At 47.3% G+C, this 13,402-nt stretch overlaps 10 non-coding genes across 10 annotated transcripts; all 10 read right to left on the reverse strand.

The window, feature by feature from the left end:
* Positions 1-669: 669 nt before the first annotated feature.
* Positions 670-860, reverse strand: LOC142680735 (U2 spliceosomal RNA). The gene has a single exon (XR_012853169.1). It is a non-coding gene; the product is annotated as a U2 spliceosomal RNA (small nuclear RNA).
* Positions 861-1,998: 1,138 nt separating this feature from the next.
* Positions 1,999-2,189, reverse strand: LOC142680736 (U2 spliceosomal RNA). Its single transcript, XR_012853170.1, has one exon. It is a non-coding gene; the product is annotated as a U2 spliceosomal RNA (small nuclear RNA).
* Positions 2,190-3,307: 1,118 nt separating this feature from the next.
* On the reverse strand, positions 3,308-3,498 carry LOC142680737 (U2 spliceosomal RNA). Its single transcript, XR_012853171.1, has one exon. It is a non-coding gene; the product is annotated as a U2 spliceosomal RNA (small nuclear RNA).
* A 1,141-nt stretch (positions 3,499-4,639) lies between these two features.
* LOC142680738 (U2 spliceosomal RNA) lies at positions 4,640-4,830 on the reverse strand. Its single transcript, XR_012853172.1, has one exon. It is a non-coding gene; the product is annotated as a U2 spliceosomal RNA (small nuclear RNA).
* Positions 4,831-5,955: 1,125 nt separating this feature from the next.
* On the reverse strand, positions 5,956-6,146 carry LOC142680740 (U2 spliceosomal RNA). Its single transcript, XR_012853173.1, has one exon. It is a non-coding gene; the product is annotated as a U2 spliceosomal RNA (small nuclear RNA).
* Positions 6,147-7,263: 1,117 nt separating this feature from the next.
* LOC142680741 (U2 spliceosomal RNA) lies at positions 7,264-7,454 on the reverse strand. Its single transcript, XR_012853174.1, has one exon. It is a non-coding gene; the product is annotated as a U2 spliceosomal RNA (small nuclear RNA).
* A 1,121-nt stretch (positions 7,455-8,575) lies between these two features.
* On the reverse strand, positions 8,576-8,766 carry LOC142680796 (U2 spliceosomal RNA). The gene has a single exon (XR_012853218.1). It is a non-coding gene; the product is annotated as a U2 spliceosomal RNA (small nuclear RNA).
* A 1,122-nt stretch (positions 8,767-9,888) lies between these two features.
* On the reverse strand, positions 9,889-10,079 carry LOC142680742 (U2 spliceosomal RNA). The gene has a single exon (XR_012853175.1). It is a non-coding gene; the product is annotated as a U2 spliceosomal RNA (small nuclear RNA).
* A 1,128-nt stretch (positions 10,080-11,207) lies between these two features.
* On the reverse strand, positions 11,208-11,398 carry LOC142680743 (U2 spliceosomal RNA). Its single transcript, XR_012853176.1, has one exon. It is a non-coding gene; the product is annotated as a U2 spliceosomal RNA (small nuclear RNA).
* Positions 11,399-12,522: 1,124 nt separating this feature from the next.
* Positions 12,523-12,713, reverse strand: LOC142680744 (U2 spliceosomal RNA). The gene has a single exon (XR_012853177.1). It is a non-coding gene; the product is annotated as a U2 spliceosomal RNA (small nuclear RNA).
* Between the last annotated feature and the right edge of the window lie 689 nt (positions 12,714-13,402).

The raw sequence follows: 13,402 nt of genomic DNA on the forward strand, positions 1-13,402 counted from the left end.
CTCCAGGAGGCCACAAGAGGGAGACAAGGGACTGCAAAATGGAAAATAGGCATCCACCAACTTTACAGACAACTTGTTCTCCTTGCTCCTACAACCTCCATCCTTGCACAGTTTGTTATTCTTCCAGGTAACATAGTAACAAATCCAAATTGCTGCTCTCTTTGTAGGCAAGCAAGGGTTTGTTGCAACTGCAATTCTTACTTCTTCTTGAAATGTAGGGACCACAGTACATTCCATCACATCCATCTAGTGTACACAGGTAGGTCCATTGTGACGGGCGGGCGGGCTGGCTGCTTTAATGGCTGTTTGCTGTTCCCCTACTCCACTCCACTATTTGACTATGGTGCTGCATCAATCAGTGGCTGGCTCAGGTGCAGCTCTTTAACCTACCTAGGAGGGAGGGCGGAGAGAAGACAAGGAAGGTGAATGAGCTGTTCCAATGTGAAATGCCGGAAACACAGAAACACAGACGACACAAAACAAGAGGTGGCAATGTATTAATTAATTGCATTTAATAAATTAGCTCATTATCACACATGACTGTACAAATGCATTGTCCAACAGGTGTTGAAATAATGGGATTAAAAGGTCGAGATCCCATCCGAAAGACAAAAACAATGGCAAACACAAAAAGCACTTTTGGAATCTGATTTTAGTAAACACATAAGGAAAGGGTGCACCGGTCCTGGAAATACTGCAATACCAGGTCAATGCGTGGAGTGGACAGAGCAAGCTCTATTTCCATCTCCCTGTTCTAAAAATCCATTTAATATATGGTCCCCAGATAGGGGACGTATCAGATATTAAACTGATAAGAACAGATACTACACTTGATCTTAGCCAAAAGGCCGAGAAGCGATAACCCGAACGTGCCGCGCGTTTTGCTTATTTTGCTTGCACCACAATGCAGTGCTGAAAGAGGAGGAATCGACATAAAAACGCCTTCCTGGCAACGCCCAAATGCCCTCCTGCCGTGCAAACACTGGCAGCAGCAGCAGCAGCAGCAGCAGCAGCAGTAAGTGCATGCCCACTGCCACCCCTTCTCCTTTCACACCTTGTATCAGCTTTAATCCAGTCCAGTGCTGCCTGCTGAGCAGCACTGACCAACACTGCCTGGGCCCAGGCTTTTATCTCTGAGGCCCCATTATGATGTCAGAAAGCTGGCTCTGGCTCCTGAGGTCTCCACTATGACACGTGCAAAGTTCCGTCTGAACTTTATATAAGACGGTGCGGCTCAGTCAGTCACTCAGTGTTGCCTGAGAGGGCAACACTGCAACAGCCGGCCCCCAGGCTGTCTTTTTTTTGCACAGCTAGTTGCCTCCAGGAGGCCACAAGAGGGAGACAAGGGACTGCAAAATGGAAAATAGGCATCCACCAACTTTACAGACAACTTGTTCTCCTTGCTCCTACAACCTCCATCCTTGCACAGTTTGTTATTCTTCCAGGTAACATAGTAACAAATCCAAATTGCTGCTCTCTTTGTAGGCAAGCAAGGGTTTGTTGCAACTGCAATTCTTACTTCTTCTTGAAATGTAGGGACCACAGTACATTCCATCACATCCATCTAGTGTACACAGGTAGGTCCATTGTGACGGGCGGGCGGGCGGGCGGGCGGGCTGGCTGCTTTAATGGCTGTTTGCTGTTCCCCTACTCCACTCCACTATTTGACTATGGTGCTGCATCAATCAGTGGCTGGCTCAGGTGCAGCTCTTTAACCTACCTAGGAGGGAGGGCGGAGAGAAGACAAGGAAGGTGAATGAGCTGTTCCAATGTGAAATGCCGGAAACACAGAAACACAGACGACACAAAACAAGAGGTGGCAATGTATTAATTAATTGCATTTAATAAATTAGCTCATTATCACACATGACTGTACAAATGCATTGTCCAACAGGTGTTGAAATAATGGGATTAAAAGGGGAGATCCCATCCGAAAGACAAAAACAATGGCAAACACAAAAAGCACTTTTGGAATCTGATTTTAGTAAACACATAAGGAAAGGGTGCACCGGTCCTGGAAATACTGCAATACCAGGTCAATGCGTGGAGTGGACAGAGCAAGCTCTATTTCCATCTCCCTGTTCTAAAAATCCATTTAATATATGGTCCCCAGATAGGGGACGTATCAGATATTAAACTGATAAGAACAGATACTACACTTGATCTTAGCCAAAAGGCCGAGAAGCGATAACCCGAACGTGCCGCGCGTTTTGCTTCTTTTGCTTGCACCACAATGCAGTGCTGAAAGAGGAGGAATCGACATAAAAACGCCTTCCTGGCAACGCCCAAATGCCCTCCTGCCGTGCAAACACTGGCAGCAGCAGCAGCAGCAGTAAGTGCATGCCCACTGCCACCCCTTCTCCTTTCACACCTTGTATCAGCTTTAATCCAGTCCAGTGCTGCCTGCTGAGCAGCACTGACCAACACTGCCTGGGCCCAGGCTTTTATCTCTGAGGCCCCATTATGATGTCAGAAAGCTGGCTCTGGCTCCTGAGGTCTCCACTATGACACGTGCAAAGTTCCGTCTGAACTTTATATAAGACGGTGCGGCTCAGTCAGTCACTCAGTGTTGCCTGAGAGGGCAACACTGCAACAGCCGGCCCCCAGGCTGTCTTTTTTTTGCACAGCTAGTTGCCTCCAGGAGGCCACAAGAGGGAGACAAGGGACTGCAAAATGGAAAATAGGCATCCACCAACTTTACAGACAACTTGTTCTCCTTGCTCCTACAACCTCCATCCTTGCACAGTTTGTTATTCTTCCAGGTAACATAGTAACAAATCCAAATTGCTGCTCTCTTTGTAGGCAAGCAAGGGTTTGTTGCAACTGCAATTCTTACTTCTTCTTGAAATGTAGGGACCACAGTACATTCCATCACATCCATCTAGTGTACACAGGTAGGTCCATTGTGACGGGCGGGCGGGCGGGCTGGCTGCTTTAATGGCTGTTTGCTGTTCCCCTACTCCACTCCACTATTTGACTATGGTGCTGCATCAATCAGTGGCTGGCTCAGGTGCAGCTCTTTAACCTACCTAGGAGGGAGGGCGGAGAGAAGACAAGGAAGGTGAATGAGCTGTTCCAATGTGAAATGCCGGAAACACAGAAACACAGACGACACAAAACAAGAGGTGGCAATGTATTAATTAATTGCATTTAATAAATTAGCTCATTATCACACATGACTGTACAAATGCATTGTCCAACAGGTGTTGAAATAATGGGATTAAAAGGGGAGATCCCACCCGAAAGACAAAAACAATGGGAAACACAAAAAGCACTTTTGGAATCTGATTTTAGTAAACACATAAGGAAAGGGTGCACCGGTCCTGGAAATACTGCAATACCAGGTCAATGCGTGGAGTGGACAGAGCAAGCTCTATTTCCATCTCCCTGTTCTAAAAATCCATTTAATATATGGTCCCCAGATAGGGGACGTATCAGATATTAAACTGATAAGAACAGATACTACACTTGATCTTAGCCAAAAGGCCGAGAAGCGATAACCCGAACGTGCCGCGCGTTTTGCTTCTTTTGCTTGCACCACAATGCAGTGTTGAAAGAGGAGGAATCGACATAAAAACGCCTTCCTGGCAACGCCCAAATGCCCTCCTGCCGTGCAAACACTGGCAGCAGCAGCAGCAGCAGCAGCAGCAGCAGCAGTAAGTGCATGCCCACTGCCACCCCTTCTCCTTTCACACCTTGTATCAGCTTTAATCCAGTCCAGTGCTGCCTGCTGAGCAGCACTGACCAACACTGCCTGGGCCCAGGCTTTTATCTCTGAGGCCCCATTATGATGTCAGAAAGCTGGCTCTGGCTCCTGAGGTCTCCACTATGACACGTGCAAAGTTCCGTCTGAACTTTATATAAGACGGTGCGGCTCAGTCAGTCACTCAGTGTTGCCTGAGAGGGCAACACTGCAACAGCCGGCCCCCAGGCTGTCTTTTTTTTGCACAGCTAGTTGCCTCCAGGAGGCCACAAGAGGGAGACAAGGGACTGCAAAATGGAAAATAGGCATCCACCAACTTTACAGACAACTTGTTCTCCTTGCTCCTACAACCTCCATCCTTGCACAGTTTGTTATTCTTCCAGGTAACATAGTAACAAATCCAAATTGCTGCTCTCTTTGTAGGCAAGCAAGGGTTTGTTGCAACTGCAATTCTTACTTCTTCTTGAAATGTAGGGACCACAGTACATTCCATCACATCCATCTAGTGTACACAGGTAGGTCCATTGTGACGGGCGGGCGGGCGGGCGGGCGGGCTGGCTGCTTTAATGGCTGTTTGCTGTTCCCCTACTCCACTCCACTATTTGACTATGGTGCTGCATCAATCAGTGGCTGGCTCAGGTGCAGCTCTTTAACCTACCTAGGAGGGAGGGCGGAGAGAAGACAAGGAAGGTGAATGAGCTGTTCCAATGTGAAATGCCGGAAACACAGAAACACAGACGACACAAAACAAGAGGTGGCAATGTATTAATTAATTGCATTTAATAAATTAGCTCATTATCACACATGACTGTACAAATGCATTGTCCAACAGGTGTTGAAATAATGGGATTAAAAGGGGAGATCCCATCCGAAAGACAAAAACAATGGCAAACACAAAAAGCACTTTTGGAATCTGATTTTAGTAAACACATAAGGAAAGGGTGCACCGGTCCTGGAAATACTGCAATACCAGGTCAATGCGTGGAGTGGACAGAGCAAGCTCTATTTCCATCTCCCTGTTCTAAAAATCCATTTAATATATGGTCCCCAGATAGGGGACGTATCAGATATTAAACTGATAAGAACAGATACTACACTTGATCTTAGCCAAAAGGCCGAGAAGCGATAACCCGAACGTGCCGCGCGTTTTGCTTCTTTTGCTTGCACCACAATGCAGTGCTGAAAGAGGAGGAATCGACATAAAAACGCCTTCCTGGCAACGCCCAAATGCCCTCCTGCCGTGCAAACACTGGCAGCAGCAGCAGCAGCAGCAGTAAGTGCATGCCCACTGCCACCCCTTCTCCTTTCACACCTTGTATCAGCTTTAATCCAGTCCAGTGCTGCCTGCTGAGCAGCACTGACCAACACTGCCTGGGCCCAGGCTTTTATCTCTGAGGCCCCATTATGATGTCAGAAAGCTGGCTCTGGCTCCTGAGGTCTCCACTATGACACGTGCAAAGTTCCGTCTGAACTTTATATAAGACGGTGCGGCTCAGTCAGTCACTCAGTGTTGCCTGAGAGGGCAACACTGCAACAGCCGGCCCCCAGGCTGTCTTTTTTTTGCACAGCTAGTTGCCTCCAGGAGGCCACAAGAGGGAGACAAGGGACTGCAAAATGGAAAATAGGCATCCACCAACTTTACAGACAACTTGTTCTCCTTGCTCCTACAACCTCCATCCTTGCACAGTTTGTTATTCTTCCAGGTAACATAGTAACAAATCCAAATTGCTGCTCTCTTTGTAGGCAAGCAAGGGTTTGTTGCAACTGCAATTCTTACTTCTTCTTGAAATGTAGGGACCACAGTACATTCCATCACATCCATCTAGTGTACACAGGTAGGTCCATTGTGACGGGCGGGCGGGCGGGCGGGCTGGCTGCTTTAATGGCTGTTTGCTGTTCCCCTACTCCACTCCACTATTTGACTATGGTGCTGCATCAATCAGTGGCTGGCTCAGGTGCAGCTCTTTAACCTACCTAGGAGGGAGGGCGGAGAGAAGACAAGGAAGGTGAATGAGCTGTTCCAATGTGAAATGCCGGAAACACAGAAACACAGACGACACAAAACAAGAGGTGGCAATGTATTAATTAATTGCATTTAATAAATTAGCTCATTATCACACATGACTGTACAAATGCATTGTCCAACAGGTGTTGAAATAATGGGATTAAAAGGGGAGATCCCATCCGAAAGACAAAAACAATGGCAAACACAAAAAGCACTTTTGGAATCTGATTTTAGTAAACACATAAGGAAAGGGTGCACCGGTCCTGGAAATACTGCAATACCAGGTCAATGCGTGGAGTGGACAGAGCAAGCTCTATTTCCATCTCCCTGTTCTAAAAATCCATTTAATATATGGTCCCCAGATAGGGGACGTATCAGATATTAAACTGATAAGAACAGATACTACACTTGATCTTAGCCAAAAGGCCGAGAAGCGATAACCCGAACGTGCCGCGCGTTTTGCTTCTTTTGCTTGCACCACAATGCAGTGCTGAAAGAGGAGGAATCGACATAAAAACGCCTTCCTGGCAACGCCCAAATGCCCTCCTGCCGTGCAAACACTGGCAGCAGCAGCAGCAGCAGCAGTAAGTGCATGCCCACTGCCACCCCTTCTCCTTTCACACCTTGTATCAGCTTTAATCCAGTCCAGTGCTGCCTGCTGAGCAGCACTGACCAACACTGCCTGGGCCCAGGCTTTTATCTCTGAGGCCCCATTATGATGTCAGAAAGCTGGCTCTGGCTCCTGAGGTCTCCACTATGACACGTGCAAAGTTCCGTCTGAACTTTATATAAGACGGTGCGGCTCAGTCAGTCACTCAGTGTTGCCTGAGAGGGCAACACTGCAACAGCCGGCCCCCAGGCTGTCTTTTTTTTGCACAGCTAGTTGCCTCCAGGAGGCCACAAGAGGGAGACAAGGGACTGCAAAATGGAAAATAGGCATCCACCAACTTTACAGACAACTTGTTCTCCTTGCTCCTACAACCTCCATCCTTGCACAGTTTGTTATTCTTCCAGGTAACATAGTAACAAATCCAAATTGCTGCTCTCTTTGTAGGCAAGCAAGGGTTTGTTGCAACTGCAATTCTTACTTCTTCTTGAAATGTAGGGACCACAGTACATTCCATCACATCCATCTAGTGTACACAGGTAGGTCCATTGTGACGGGCGGGCGAGCTGGCTGCTTTAATGGCTGTTTGCTGTTCCCCTACTCCACTCCACTATTTGACTATGGTGCTGCATCAATCAGTGGCTGGCTCAGGTGCAGCTCTTTAACCTACCTAGGAGGGAGGGCGGAGAGAAGACAAGGAAGGTGAATGAGCTGTTCCAATGTGAAATGCCGGAAACACAGAAACACAGACGACACAAAACAAGAGGTGGCAATGTATTAATTAATTGCATTTAATAAATTAGCTCATTATCACACATGACTGTACAAATGCATTGTCCAACAGGTGTTGAAATAATGGGATTAAAAGGGGAGATCCCATCCGAAAGACAAAAACAATGGCAAACACAAAAAGCACTTTTGGAATCTGATTTTAGTAAACACATAAGGAAAGGGTGCACCGGTCCTGGAAATACTGCAATACCAGGTCAATGCGTGGAGTGGACAGAGCAAGCTCTATTTCCATCTCCCTGTTCTAAAAATCCATTTAATATATGGTCCCCAGATAGGGGACGTATCAGATATTAAACTGATAAGAACAGATACTACACTTGATCTTAGCCAAAAGGCCGAGAAGCGATAACCCGAACGTGCCGCGCGTTTTGCTTCTTTTGCTTGCACCACAATGCAGTTCTGAAAGAGGAGGAATCGACATAAAAACGCATTCCTGGCAACGCCCAAATGCCCTCCTGCCGTGCAAACACTGGCAGCAGCAGCAGCAGCAGCAGTAAGTGCATGCCCACTGCCACCCCTTCTCCTTTCACACCTTGTATCAGCTTTAATCCAGTCCAGTGCTGCCTGCTGAGCAGCACTGACCAACACTGCCTGGGCCCAGGCTATTATCTCTGAGGCCCCATTATGATGTCAGAAAGCTGGCTCTGGCTCCTGAGGTCTCCACTATGACACGTGCAAAGTTCCGTCTGAACTTTATATAAGACGGTGCGGCTCAGTCAGTCACTCAGTGTTGCCTGAGAGGGCAACACTGCAACAGCCGGCCCCCAGGCTGTCTTTTTTTTGCACAGCTAGTTGCCTCCAGGAGGTCACAAGAGGGAGACAAGGGACTGCAAAATGGAAAATAGGCATCCACCAACTTTACAGACAACTTGTTCTCCTTGCTCCTACAACCTCCATCCTTGCACAGTTTGTTATTCTTCCAGGTAACATAGTAACAAATCCAAATTGCTGCTCTCTTTGTAGGCAAGCAAGGGTTTGTTGCAACTGCAATTCTTACTTCTTCTTGAAATGTAGGGACCACAGTACATTCCATCACATCCATCTAGTGTACACAGGTAGGTCCATTGTGACGGGCGGGCGGGCGGGCTGGCTGCTTTAATGGCTGTTTGCTGTTCCCCTACTCCACTCCACTATTTGACTATGGTGCTGCATCAATCAGTGGCTGGCTTAGGTGCAGCTCTTTAACCTACCTAGGAGGGAGGGCGGAGAGAAGACAAGGAAGGTGAATGAGCTGTTCCAATGTGAAATGCCGGAAACACAGAAACACAGACGACACAAAACAAGAGGTGGCAATGTGTTAATTAATTGCATTTAATAAATTAGCTCATTATCACACATGACTGTACAAATGCATTGTCCAACAGGTGTTGAAATAATGGGATTAAAAGGGGAGATCCCATCCGAAAGACAAAAACAATGGCAAACACAAAAAGCACTTTTGGAATCTGATTTTAGTAAACACATAAGGAAAGGGTGCATCGGTCCTGGAAATACTGCAATACCAGGTCAATGCGTGGAGTGGACAGAGCAAGCTCTATTTCCATCTCCCTGTTCTAAAAATCCATTTAATATATGGTCCCCAGATAGGGGACGTATCAGATATTAAACTGATAAGAACAGATACTACACTTGATCTTAGCCAAAAGGCCGAGAAGCGATAACCCGAACGTGCCGCGCGTTTTGCTTCTTTTGCTTGCACCACAATGCAGTGCTGAAAGAGGAGGAATCGACATAAAAACGCCTTCCTGGCAACACCCAAATACCCTCCTGCCGTGCAAACACAGGCAGCAGCAGCAGCAGCAGTAAGTGCATGCCCACTGCCACCCCTTCTCCTTTCACACCTTGTATCAGCTTTAATCCAGTCCAGTGCTGCCTGCTGAGCAGCACTGACCAACACTGCCTGGGCCCAGGCTTTTATCTCTGAGGCCCCATTATGATGTCAGAAAGCTGGCTCTGGCTCCTGAGGTCTCCACTATGACACGTGCAAAGTTCCGTCTGAACTTTATATAAGACGGTGCGGCTCAGTCAGTCACTCAGTGTTGCCTGAGAGGGCAACACTGCAACAGCCGGCCCCCAGGCTGTCTTTTTTTTGCACAGCTAGTTGCCTCCAGGAGGCCACAAGAGGGAGACAAGGGACTGCAAAATGGAAAATAGGCATCCACCAACTTTACAGACAACTTGTTCTCCTTGCTCCTACAACCTCCATCCTTGCACAGTTTGTTATTCTTCCAGGTAACATAGTAACAAATCCAAATTGCTGCTCTCTTTGTAGGCAAGCAAGGGTTTGTTGCAACTGCAATTCTTACTTCTTCTTGAAATGTAGGGACCACAGTACATTCCATCACATCCATCTAGTGTACACAGGTAGGTCCATTGTGACGGGCGGGCGGGCGGGCGGGCTGGCTGCTTTAATGGCTGTTTGCTGTTCCCCTACTCCACTCCACTATTTGACTATGGTGCTGCATCAATCAGTGGCTGGCTCAGGTGCAGCTCTTTAACCTACCTAGGAGGGAGGGCGGAGAGAAGACAAGGAAGGTGAATGAGCTGTTCCAATGTGAAATGCCGGAAACACAGAAACACAGACGACACAAAACAAGAGGTGGCAATGTATTAATTAATTGCATTTAATAAATTAGCTCATTATCACACATGACTGTACAAATGCATTGTCCAACAGGTGTTGAAATAATGGGATTAAAAGGGGAGATCCCATCCGAAAGACAAAAACAATGGCAAACACAAAAAGCACTTTTGGAATCTGATTTTAGTAAACACATAAGGAAAGGGTGCACCGGTCCTGGAAATACTGCAATACCAGGTCAATGCGTGGAGTGGACAGAGCAAGCTCTATTTCCATCTCCCTGTTCTAAAAATCCATTTAATATATGGTCCCCAGATAGGGGACGTATCAGATATTAAACTGATAAGAACAGATACTACACTTGATCTTAGCCAAAAGGCCGAGAAGCGATAACCCGAACGTGCCGCGCGTTTTGCTTCTTTTGCTTGCACCACAATGCAGTGCTGAAAGAGGAGGAATCGACATAAAAACGCCTTCCTGGCAACGCCCAAATGCCCTCCTGCCGTGCAAACACTGGCAGCAGCAGCAGCAGCAGCAGCAGCAGTAAGTGCATGCCCACTGCCACCCCTTCTCCTTTCACACCTTGTATCAGCTTTAATCCAGTCCAGTGCTGCCTGCTGAGCAGCACTGACCAACACTGCCTGGGCCCAGGCTTTTATCTCTGAGGCCCCATTATGATGTCAGAAAGCTGGCTCTGGCTCCTGAGGTCTCCACTATGACACGTGCAAAGTTCCGTCTGAACTTTATATAAGACGGTGCGGCTCAGTCAGTCACTCAGTGTTGCCTGAGAGGGCAACACTGCAACAGCCGGCCCCCAGGCTGTCTTTTTTTTGCACAGCTAGTTGCCTCCAGGAGGCCACAAGAGGGAGACAAGGGACTGCAAAATGGAAAATAGGCATCCACCAACTTTACAGACAACTTGTTCTCCTTGCTCCTACAACCTCCATCCTTGCACAGTTTGTTATTCTTCCAGGTAACATAGTAACAAATCCAAATTGCTGCTCTCTTTGTAGGCAAGCAAGGGTTTGTTGCAACTGCAATTCTTACTTCTTCTTGAAATGTAGGGACCACAGTACATTCCATCACATCCATCTAGTGTACACAGGTAGGTCCATTGTGACGGGCGGGCGGGCGGGCTGGCTGCTTTAATGGCTGTTTGCTGTTCCCCTACTCCACTCCACTATTTGACTATGGTGCTGCATCAATCAGTGGCTGGCTCAGGTGCAGCTCTTTAACCTACCTAGGAGGGAGGGCGGAGAGAAGACAAGGAAGGTGAATGAGCTGTTCCAATGTGAAATGCCGGAAACACAGAAACACAGACGACACAAAACAAGAGGTGGCAATGTATTAATTAATTGCATTTAATAAATTAGCTCATTATCACACATGACTGTACAAATGCATTGTCCAACAGGTGTTGAAATAATGGGATTAAAAGGTCGAGATCCCATCCGAAAGACAAAAACAATGGCAAACACAAAAAGCACTTTTGGAATCTGATTTTAGTAAACACATAAGGAAAGGGTGCACCGGTCCTGGAAATACTGCAATACCAGGTCAATGCGTGGAGTGGACAGAGCAAGCTCTATTTCCATCTCCCTGTTCTAAAAATCCATTTAATATATGGTCCCCAGATAGGGGACGTATCAGATATTAAACTGATAAGAACAGATACTACACTTGATCTTAGCCAAAAGGCCGAGAAGCGATAACCCGAACGTGTCGCGCGTTTTGCTTCTTTTGCTTGCACCACAATGCAGTGCTGAAAGAGGAGGAATCGACATAAAAATGCCTTCCTGGCAACGCCCAAATGCCCTCCTGCCGTGCAAACACTGGCAGCAGCAGCAGCAGCAGCAGCAGTAAGTGCATGCCCACTGCCACCCCTTCTCCTTTCACACCTTGTATCAGCTTTAATCCAGTCCAGTGCTGCCTGCTGAGCAGCACTGACCAACACTGCCTGGGCCCAGGCTTTTATCTCTGAGGCCCCATTATGATGTCAGAAAGCTGGCTCTGGCTCCTGAGGTCTCCACTATGACACGTGCAAAGTTCCGTCTGAACTTTATATAAGACGGTGCGGCTCAGTCAGTCACTCAGTGTTGCCTGAGAGGGCAACACTGCAACAGCCGGCCCCCAGGCTGTCTTTTTTTTGCACAGCTAGTTGCCTCCAGGAGGCCACAAGAGGGAGACAAGGGACTGCAAAATGGAAAATAGGCATCCACCAACTTTACAGACAACTTGTTCTCCTTGCTCCTACAACCTCCATCCTTGCACAGTTTGTTATTCTTCCAGGTAACATAGTAACAAATCCAAATTGCTGCTCTCTTTGTAGGCAAGCAAGGGTTTGTTGCAACTGCAATTCTTACTTCTTCTTGAAATGTAGGGACCACAGTACATTCCATCACATCCATCTAGTGTACACAGGTAGGTCCATTGTGACGGGCGGGCGGGCGGGCTGGCTGCTTTAATGGCTGTTTGCTGTTCCCCTACTCCACTCCACTATTTGACTATGGTGCTGCATCAATCAGTGGCTGGCTCAGGTGCAGCTCTTTAACCTACCTAGGAGGGAGGGCGGAGAGAAGACAAGGAAGGTGAATGAGCTGTTCCAATGTGAAATGCCGGAAACACAGAAACACAGACGACACAAAACAAGAGGTGGCAATGTATTAATTAATTGTATTTAATAAATTAGCTCATTATCACACATGACTGTACAAATGCATTGTCCAACAGGTGTTGAAATAATGGGATTAAAAGGGGAGATCCCATCCGAAAGACAAAAACAATGGCAAACACAAAAAGCACTTTTGGAATCTGATTTTAGTAAACACATAAGGAAAGGGTGCACCGGTCCTGGAAATACTGCAATACCAGGTCAATGCGTGGAGTGGACAGAGCAAGCTCTATTTCCATCTCCCTGTTCTAAAAATCCATTTAATATATGGTCCCCAGATAGGGGACGTATCAGATATTAAACTGATAAGAACAGATACTACACTTGATCTTAGCCAAAAGGCCGAGAAGCGATAACCCGAACGTGCCGCGCGTTTTGCTTCTTTTGCTTGCACAACAATGCAGTGCTGAAAGAGGAGGAATCGACATAAAAACGCCTTCCTGGCAACGCCCAAATGCCCTCCTGCCGTGCAAACACTGGCAGCAGCAGCAGCAGTAAGTGCATGCCCACTGCCACCCCTTCTCCTTTCACACCTTGTATCAGCTTTAATCAAGTCCAGTGCTGCCTGCTGAGCAGCACTGACCAACACTGCCTGGGCCCAGGCTTTTATCTCTGAGGCCCCATTATGATGTCAGAAAGCTGGCTCTGGCTCCTGAGGTCTCCACTATGACACGTGCAAAGTTCCGTCTAAACTTTATATAAGACGGTGCGGCTCAGTCAGTCACTCAGTGTTGCCTGAGAGGGCAACACTGCAACAGCCGGCCCCCAGGCTGTCTTTTTTTTGCACAGCTAGTTGCCTCCAGGAGGCCACAAGAGGGAGACAAGGGACTGCAAAATGGAAAATAGGCATCCACCAACTTTACAGACAACTTGTTCTCCTTGCTCCTACAACCTCCATCCTTGCACAGTTTGTTATTCTTCCAGGTAACATAGTAACAAATCCAAATTGCTGCTCTCTTTGTAGGCAAGCAAGGGTTTGTTGCCACTGCAATTCTTACTTCTTCTTGAAATGTAGGGACCACAGTACATTCCATCACATCCAT

The sequence above is a fragment of the Rhinoderma darwinii genome (genome assembly GCF_050947455.1).
Source record: "Rhinoderma darwinii isolate aRhiDar2 chromosome 2 unlocalized genomic scaffold, aRhiDar2.hap1 SUPER_2_unloc_56, whole genome shotgun sequence".
Taxonomy (NCBI): Eukaryota; Metazoa; Chordata; class Amphibia; order Anura; family Rhinodermatidae; genus Rhinoderma; species Rhinoderma darwinii.